The sequence below is a fragment of the Sinocyclocheilus grahami genome, unplaced genomic scaffold, assembly GCF_001515645.1.
Source record: "Sinocyclocheilus grahami isolate Dianchi unplaced genomic scaffold, SAMN03320097.WGS_v1.1 scaffold611.1, whole genome shotgun sequence".
Lineage (NCBI taxonomy): Eukaryota > Metazoa > Chordata > Actinopteri > Cypriniformes > Cyprinidae > Sinocyclocheilus > Sinocyclocheilus grahami.
Window position 1 is genome coordinate 1 of NW_015505790.1, and position 7,626 is coordinate 7,626.

At 40.5% G+C, this 7,626-nt stretch overlaps 1 pseudogene; it reads left to right on the forward strand.

Moving 5' to 3' along the window:
- The first annotated feature begins 6,922 nt into the window (after window positions 1-6,922).
- Window positions 6,923-7,626, forward strand: part of LOC107557605 (uncharacterized) — a 1,932-nt pseudogene continuing 1,228 nt past the window's right edge.

Genomic DNA, 7,626 nt, shown 5'->3' on the forward strand with positions numbered 1-7,626 from the left:
GCTGCTGGTTGGTGACGTGTGAACAGTGGGCTCTCGCCCCCCCTCACAGGTTCGGACTCTTGGCAGAGGGGGTCTGGGCCTGCTTGCCAGGGGAAGTTCTGTTTCGTGTTTTCTCTGTCTGTTCACCTTGTGGTCTGCAAGCATATCCCAGTTCATTTGTGACATTGAATTCACCTCGGGCTGCTTGCAGGTGGCATTCACATGTGTTGTTTCGGTTCGCCTGAATTAAACTCTTTTTTCTACTGCAGCTGCAGAGGTTTTCAGGGTTTTCAGGGACCTGACTTGTGAAGTGTCAAGCAGAAGGCTTTGGCTCCCTTCCCCCCCTTCGTAGCTGTGCACAGGCGTGGAGGGGCTTGCACTGCTGGTGATGTGATGTTCAGCAGGCTGTCTTTTGCTTGAGTCTATGCCCAGTCGGTAGGACTGTTTAAATTCTTTCTGAACCATGTCAAGCTCCTCTTCAATTGCTGATCAAGGTTTGGACCTCAGCTCTGGCTGCATGCCGATGGCCTTCTAAGGCCTTAGATCTGGTGTCTCTCTCATTTAGTTCCACATATGTTGTTTTTAACAGTGACTTTGTGTGAAACAGTTCTCTTTCCAAGTCCTGTCTGATGGCTTTTTCCAGCGGCGCTTGGTGTCTAGCAGCTGTTAGAGCCTCCTGAAGACTGGTGATTTCATTCTGTCGCACCATTCTGTGAGGTTCTTTGCGTCCATTCTGTGCTTTCTATCGTTGAGCAGGTGTCGGTTCTCTGTAGAACTCTGTGACTTGCAGTTTCAGCTCATTTACCTCCTGTCTAAGGGCCTTGAGGGTGAGGAGAGGATGATGCTGGTCAGGTCCTGGTGGTTCAGGCTGGGTGTCAGGGGTTCACTTGTGTCGCAGTCTCACTGTTCACTTGTGGGATCACCAGAGAGAGAAAGGGACAAGACAAATGCAAGCACGTACAGAGGTGTTAAGCTATCTCTATGGGGAACGGCTGTGTATGCTGTGTAAGGTATGAATAGCTGGTGAGAGGCAGATAGTGAGGTAGGGTGCTATGTTTTTGTGTTCGTGAAGAGTTTGAGTATCTTTGTTGAGGGGGCTGTAAGCAGGGGTCAGCTGATGACCGGGCTATACATGTGGTCAAACTATTACTCAAAGCACTGATGGTTCACGGGTTTGGTCACTATGACAAAACTGAAATAAAAATAAGATGAAATCAAAAAAAAAGAAAAGGAAGAAGGAAGATTTTACCTATTTAAGTTTTTATTTTATTTTTTTGCTAAAAGATATGGCTAAGCAGGTGTCACTTGTGGGTGATGCCTTAATAGACTCATAAATCTAGGGTTAGACTGTTAGCTAAACTAGCAGGGACACACCAAATACCTCATCAAAAGAAAAAGAAAAAGAAACAGTGGGAATTGTTCCTAGTTCTATCTTGGCCTACATTGTGTTGAACAGTAGCTGCTCTTCAATGTATTAGGCCTGGCACTGAGGAGTGAGGAAAAGTAGAGAGGAAACAGGGATTAGGCTACTAATAACCTGTATAACTCCAGCCACTATCTGATTGGAACAGCGACCTGTGGGATGGACTTATGTCGCGGATCAAAACCCCACTGCAACACAGATTCGGTGCTTGCTTTTACCCGATCAAGACGTCTGGCTTTCCTTTTGGTGACCGCGACAAAGCGCCCCACGAGACCATCTAAGAACTCAAACACTTCAGTGAAACTTCGCGATCTTCAAAGAACTTAAAGTCTTTCAAACTCAGAATTTTAGTAGAACTGCTCAAGCCTCTGTGTCATCAAGAAACCAACCAATCCAACGAGGGATCTCCCCAAAAGGACGTCATCTAAACGTCATTCCGGCGCCAGATCAACAGCCAATCAGCAACGGAATCCCCTCCAGCACGCCGCGTCAGCGACGGAACCGCCTCAGCGTTCAGCTGTCAACTAAGCAAAACGCAAGTACAAACAAAACTCCTATCTGCTGACATCGATGTTTAACTGGTGAATTGAGTTAAGCAATAAAGATAAGACAATCTCTGCTTGGTGTTTCTCCCAGGTTGAATTTAAAACCATTCGCGAAAACAAGTTAGGACTTTGAAAACTTCATGCAACTCCGTTGACTCATTTCTTTGAATCTTTGTGTGTATGTGTGTGTATGTGTATGTTTTAACTTAGTCTTAATGTAATCTAGAATAGCAAATAAATTCATGTTTCATTTATAAAGAAGGAGTGTCTGGGGTCATATAATTTCAAGGTTAAAACTGTTGCCAAAAAGATCCCTTGCTACTTAGCTCGTAGCTTACTTATAATAATTACCTCTGTTAAGAGCTTACAAATAATCATAATTGTGTTGACCGTGGCTAGGAAAACACATATTTGATTTGTTAAAAGATACTAAGAATCACCGGCTCGCTGGACGACTCTTGATTTAAAGTGTAAACTAACAAATTTGAAATCAGTTTAATCAGGTGGACTTGGGACATTCAGATCCGAGTCCTCGCAAAACCTGAATGTAGTAATAATCATTAATTCCCTACAATTACAAATTAATAATGAATAAAGGAAATGTCATTACATATGGTGGAGAAGAAAGTTGGCAAAGATTTGACTGAAAAATTAATGACACCAAGATAATATTATGAATTTGGTCTATTTTTATCCGGAAAAATAGATAAAAGATAGAGAAACTGAATTTGTTGTGTTATTTGGTTATTTTATTTTAGCACGGAAGAGCGTGTTGTTTGAATATGAAACTCGAGTTGTTCTTTAAAGAATTGAACAGCAGAAAAACGTTTTAATTTGTCCAACGAGACAAAATAAGTCGCGTCAGAGCGCACAAGAAAGAAACGGGCGTTTTTCCCCATTTACTTTCTGTAAAAGGCCTTCATAGTTCGATTTGTTGGTGCGTATTCCATCTCCAAATGAGTCTATGATAAATAAATCTCCCGGCATCAGACCATTAAACTAGCTAATTAATGCTCTTGCCATTTAATTAACAAAAAAAAAAAAAAATAGTGAACTTGAAAACGCAGTACTCACGCGAGACATTTTTTTTTTTTTTTGTGAAGGGAGAATTATGAAAGCTTGATAAAATGAAATCGTGGTTAAATCCATGTGTGTTTTGTCTGTATAAATAGACAGGTTGTGATATCCGCTGAGGTATCAACAACAGTTATTGTATTAATTGCAGTAAATCTGTACATTAATTCACCTCACTCTGAACGAGTTGAGTGTTACACAGCACTGTAAGATAAAAATCTAAATAGTGTTTTCTGGTTTTTCAGTGTGGAATGCGCCGTCATTCCCACTTGAAGGGCGTAAACTGTGTATAACCAGCAACTGTGTGTGATCGCAGGACAAGTAACCATAGTAACAGCCGTAACCCGGAAGTTCGGAGAAACCTTTTCCGAAGGGAACTTCCAGCGCCATATTGAGCTGTTTGTAAACAGATAGTCAAGCTAAGCTATTAGCATGGAAGGCTAGTGGTTAGCACGTAGCATTTTGGTGGTCTCAAAAGAGAAATGTGTTGCAGTGTTTTGAAGTGTTGATGTGATCTAAACGTGTGTATCTGAACCCTCACACTAGCGGGCTCTTTCACCTCATCCCTCTCTCCTTCATACTGATTTCATCCTATCTCTCTCTCCTCTTCTCCTCTCATTGAGAAGGAACATTCCCAAACACGAACGTAATAACCTTGTGTACACAATCATAGTTGAGTTTTAATCACGTTTATTGAAGGTTTTCCCTGGCTTAAAAGCTGTTGTTGTCTTTGTTTTAAAATTGTATTCTGGACCTCAGCCCCATTACTTTAATGCTACGTTGTGATTAATTCAGCTATAACGGCCCTTATGATTTTATGGACATCAGTAAATATTATCAATTTGCTATACTTAAGAATTTGAAATCGTTAATTTGACTTTGTAATTAACTATAGATTTGAAATTGTAATTTCATCTCACAAATTAATTACAGTTCCGGCTTTCACATAGTAACAATACTTATTATTGAATTCTCTTTCCATTTAATTCAAAAAAAAAAAAAAAAAATAGTGAACTTGAAAACGCAGTACTCACGCGAGACATTTTTTTTTTTTTTTGTGAAGGGAGAATTATGAAAGCTTGATAAAATGAAATCGTGGTTAAATCCATGTGTGTTTTGTCTGTATAAATAGACAGGTTGTGATATCCGCTGAGGTATCAACAACAGTTATTGTATTAATTGCAGTAAATCTGTACATTAATTCACCTCACTCTGAACGAGTTGAGTGTTACACAGCACTGTAAGATAAAAATCTAAATAGTGTTTTCTGGTTTTTCAGTGTGGAATGCGCCGTCATTCCCACTTGAAGGGCGTAAACTGTGTATAACCAGCAACTGTGTGTGATTGCAAGGACAAGTAACCATAGTAACAGCCGTAACCCGGAAGTTCAGAGGAACCTTTTCCGGAGGGAACTTCCGGCCTGCCAGCACCATTTTTAGCTGTTTGTAAACAGATAGCCAAGCTAAGCTAGTAGCATGGAAGGCTAGTGGTTAGCACGCAGCGTGTGTATAACCGGTAAACTGTGTGTGACAGGACAGTAACCATAGTAACCAAGTTTCCGGAAGGAACTTCCAGCGCCATTTTGAGCTGTTTGTAAACAGAGAGCCAAGCTAAGCTAGTAGCATGGAAGGCTAGTGGTTAGCACGTAGCATTTTGGTGGTCTCAAAAGAGAAATGTGTTGCAGTGTTTTGAAGTGTTGATGTGATCTAAACGTGTGTATCTGAACCCTCACACTAGCGGGCTCTTTCACCTCATCCCTCTCTCCTTCATACTGATTTCATCCTATCTCTCTCTCCTCTTCTCCTCTCATTGAGAAGGAACATTCCCAAACACGAACGTAATAACCTTGTGTACACAATCATAGTTGAGTTTTAATCACGTTTATTGAAGGTTTTCCCTGGCTTAAAAGCTGTTGTTGTCTTTGTTTTAAAATTGTATTCTGGACCTCAGCCCCATTACTTTAATGCTACGTTGTGATTAATTCAGCTATAACGGCCCTTATGATTTTATGGACATCAGTAAATATTATCAATTTGCTATACTTAAGAATTTGAAATCGTTAATTTGACTTTGTAATTAACTATAGATTTGAAATTGTAATTTCATCTCACAAATTAATTACAGTTCCGGCTTTCACATAGTAACAATACTTATTATTGAAGTTGAATTATAATTGCTATCACGGTTTGATGACACCAGTGGACATGGTTGGTTTATCCGTAGGGATTTGAAATTAAGTTAATTTCATAATTAATTACAGATTTGGAATTTACATTTCATATCATAAATTAATTTCAGTTCCTGCTTCCACATAGCAACAGTGTTTACTGATGAAATCTAATTGTAGGCGCTATTATAATTAAAAGACAACAACATTAAACGTTTAATCTTTAAGGATAACAAGTTACTAATACATTTGATTTTATAATTAATTACATATTTGGAATTTTAATTTCATTTAATAATTAATTACAGGTCCTGTTTTTATATTGCCACGATATTTGCTGATCAGTCAGCTATAATTGCGTTGCTAATTTTAATAACAAACATCATAAAAAAATGTTAATCCTTAACCGGCAATAAGGCAATAAAATTTTAATTTCATGGTTAGCATTAGGGTTCGAGTCATCCTGCTTCAAGATATAAATTGATTAATAGTAATTTTTAATTACTCTCATCAATTTTAATGATAACATCATTCAATTTTGACCAGGAGATACCATTTCTAACCCGAAATTCTAATTTAATTTGCAATTGGCCTATTTCAGTTATTTAATTCATTTAATACATTGGGAGAGCAAAACTTTTTCTCTCTCTTCTTCTGCTTCTCTCTCTCAGCTGTTTCCTTCTGAGTTGACTACTGCGGTTGTTTTGCTGGGATGTTGCCTGTAGAAATCACCAAGCAGAGAATTGTTAGAAATTGAACAGGTATGTGTGAGACTTGAGAACCGTGTTCAAAATTGTCTTCCGTTTACCTTCACTCTTCTGCAAAACCCTTCTCAGCGAAAGAAGACTGACAGGCACCCGCCAAAATTTGAACTAGCATCCAGGAACGAAAAACTGGTGAACGTTGTCAATCTTAACAGCTAAAAAACCCAATACTGCCATTTGTATTGTTTTTCCTTCACCCCAGAAGAATTTTACATCCAGCCAGGAACGAAAACTGGTCGTTGTCAATCTTAACAGCTAAAAAACCCAATACTGGCATTTGTATTGTTTTTCCTTCACCCCAGAAGAATTTTAATAACAGTCACAGTCCTGTGGTTTGTGGTATTAAGAAATCCTCATTCTCAAATGCCGGTTTAGAAGCATCCTTCTAAATCAAACTTAATCAAAAAAGAAAAAGAGAAGAAAATTCAATTATCCTCATTCTGCTACCAGAAAAGGGTAGTTTGTTGTTTTATCTTTCCCTCTCATCTTACCATTAACTTTCTTTCCTTTCAAAAGAAAAAAAAAACTTTTCTCTTACAGGAAAATTGGAAGCGGCCAATTACTATCCTGTCCTCTGCTCCGTTTGTTTGTTCTTGTTCTTTCATCCCTCCGTTCTCTAGCTGTGCTACCTGTGTGCTTACTAATTTTCCCCACAGAGACTACAAATTAGGAACACGCCCACCAGAGAATCACATTAACCGAGAACGACACTCACCTGTCCCTTACACACTCACTGTCAAACCACAAGTGACATTGCACACTTACACCCCTGTTTTGCCTGGTTTGTTTTGTTTTGTTTGTTTCCTCTTCTTCAAGGTCTGTGTCAGTCTAGGTTCTAAGATCTCCCTCCCCACGCCAAAACATGTCTCGCACAACAGACTCTGTTGGCCACTGGGAAGACCTCGAAACCTGGCTAAGTGTTGCAACAGACGGCCTCCTACCTAAGGCTGCTGAAACACTGAGCCAAAACATGTCTCGCACGACAGACCCTGTTGGCCACTGGGAAGACCTCGAAACCTGGCTAAGTGTTGCAACAGACAGCCTCCTACCTAAGGCTGCTGAAACACTGAGGCATCAGACACAAGACCAGCTGGATGACGACATAGCAAACCTCATGAAACAAGACCCAAGTCAGAGCTACAGTCACAAAGAATTAGCAAAGATCACCGGCTCCTTAAGCCACACACTCATCGCCACCCTCAAGCTGAGCGACAGGCACGCCGCCCATCTCCAGCAGGAGCTAACAGGCTCACAATGACGCGTCGAGCAGCTAGAACTGAAGGCTCAGGAACGACAGGAAGGACCTGATGAAGTAGAACAAGGTGCAGAGGAGGAGATCACTAGGCTAAAAGAGACCCTAGCAGCGATTACCCAAGAAATGGAACAAGGCAAGGCTAACTACACTGATCTCTCCAACAAGCTGCAATATGCCGAACAGCTCCTGGAAAAGGCAAAGGCCGACTTCAGAGACAAGAACGGCCGAATCAGAAACTCACAAACTCACCTGGATGAGTCAAGAAACGAGATCAGTCGCCTAACACTACAGCTGGACTACATCAAAGAGAAGCATCAGAGAATCAGAGAGGAACTCAGACATGCCTACGAGCTGCGCCCTGAGCCTACAAGGACCCGACGAGCACCAGTCTCACCCCTGCCTAGCAGGACCGGGTCACC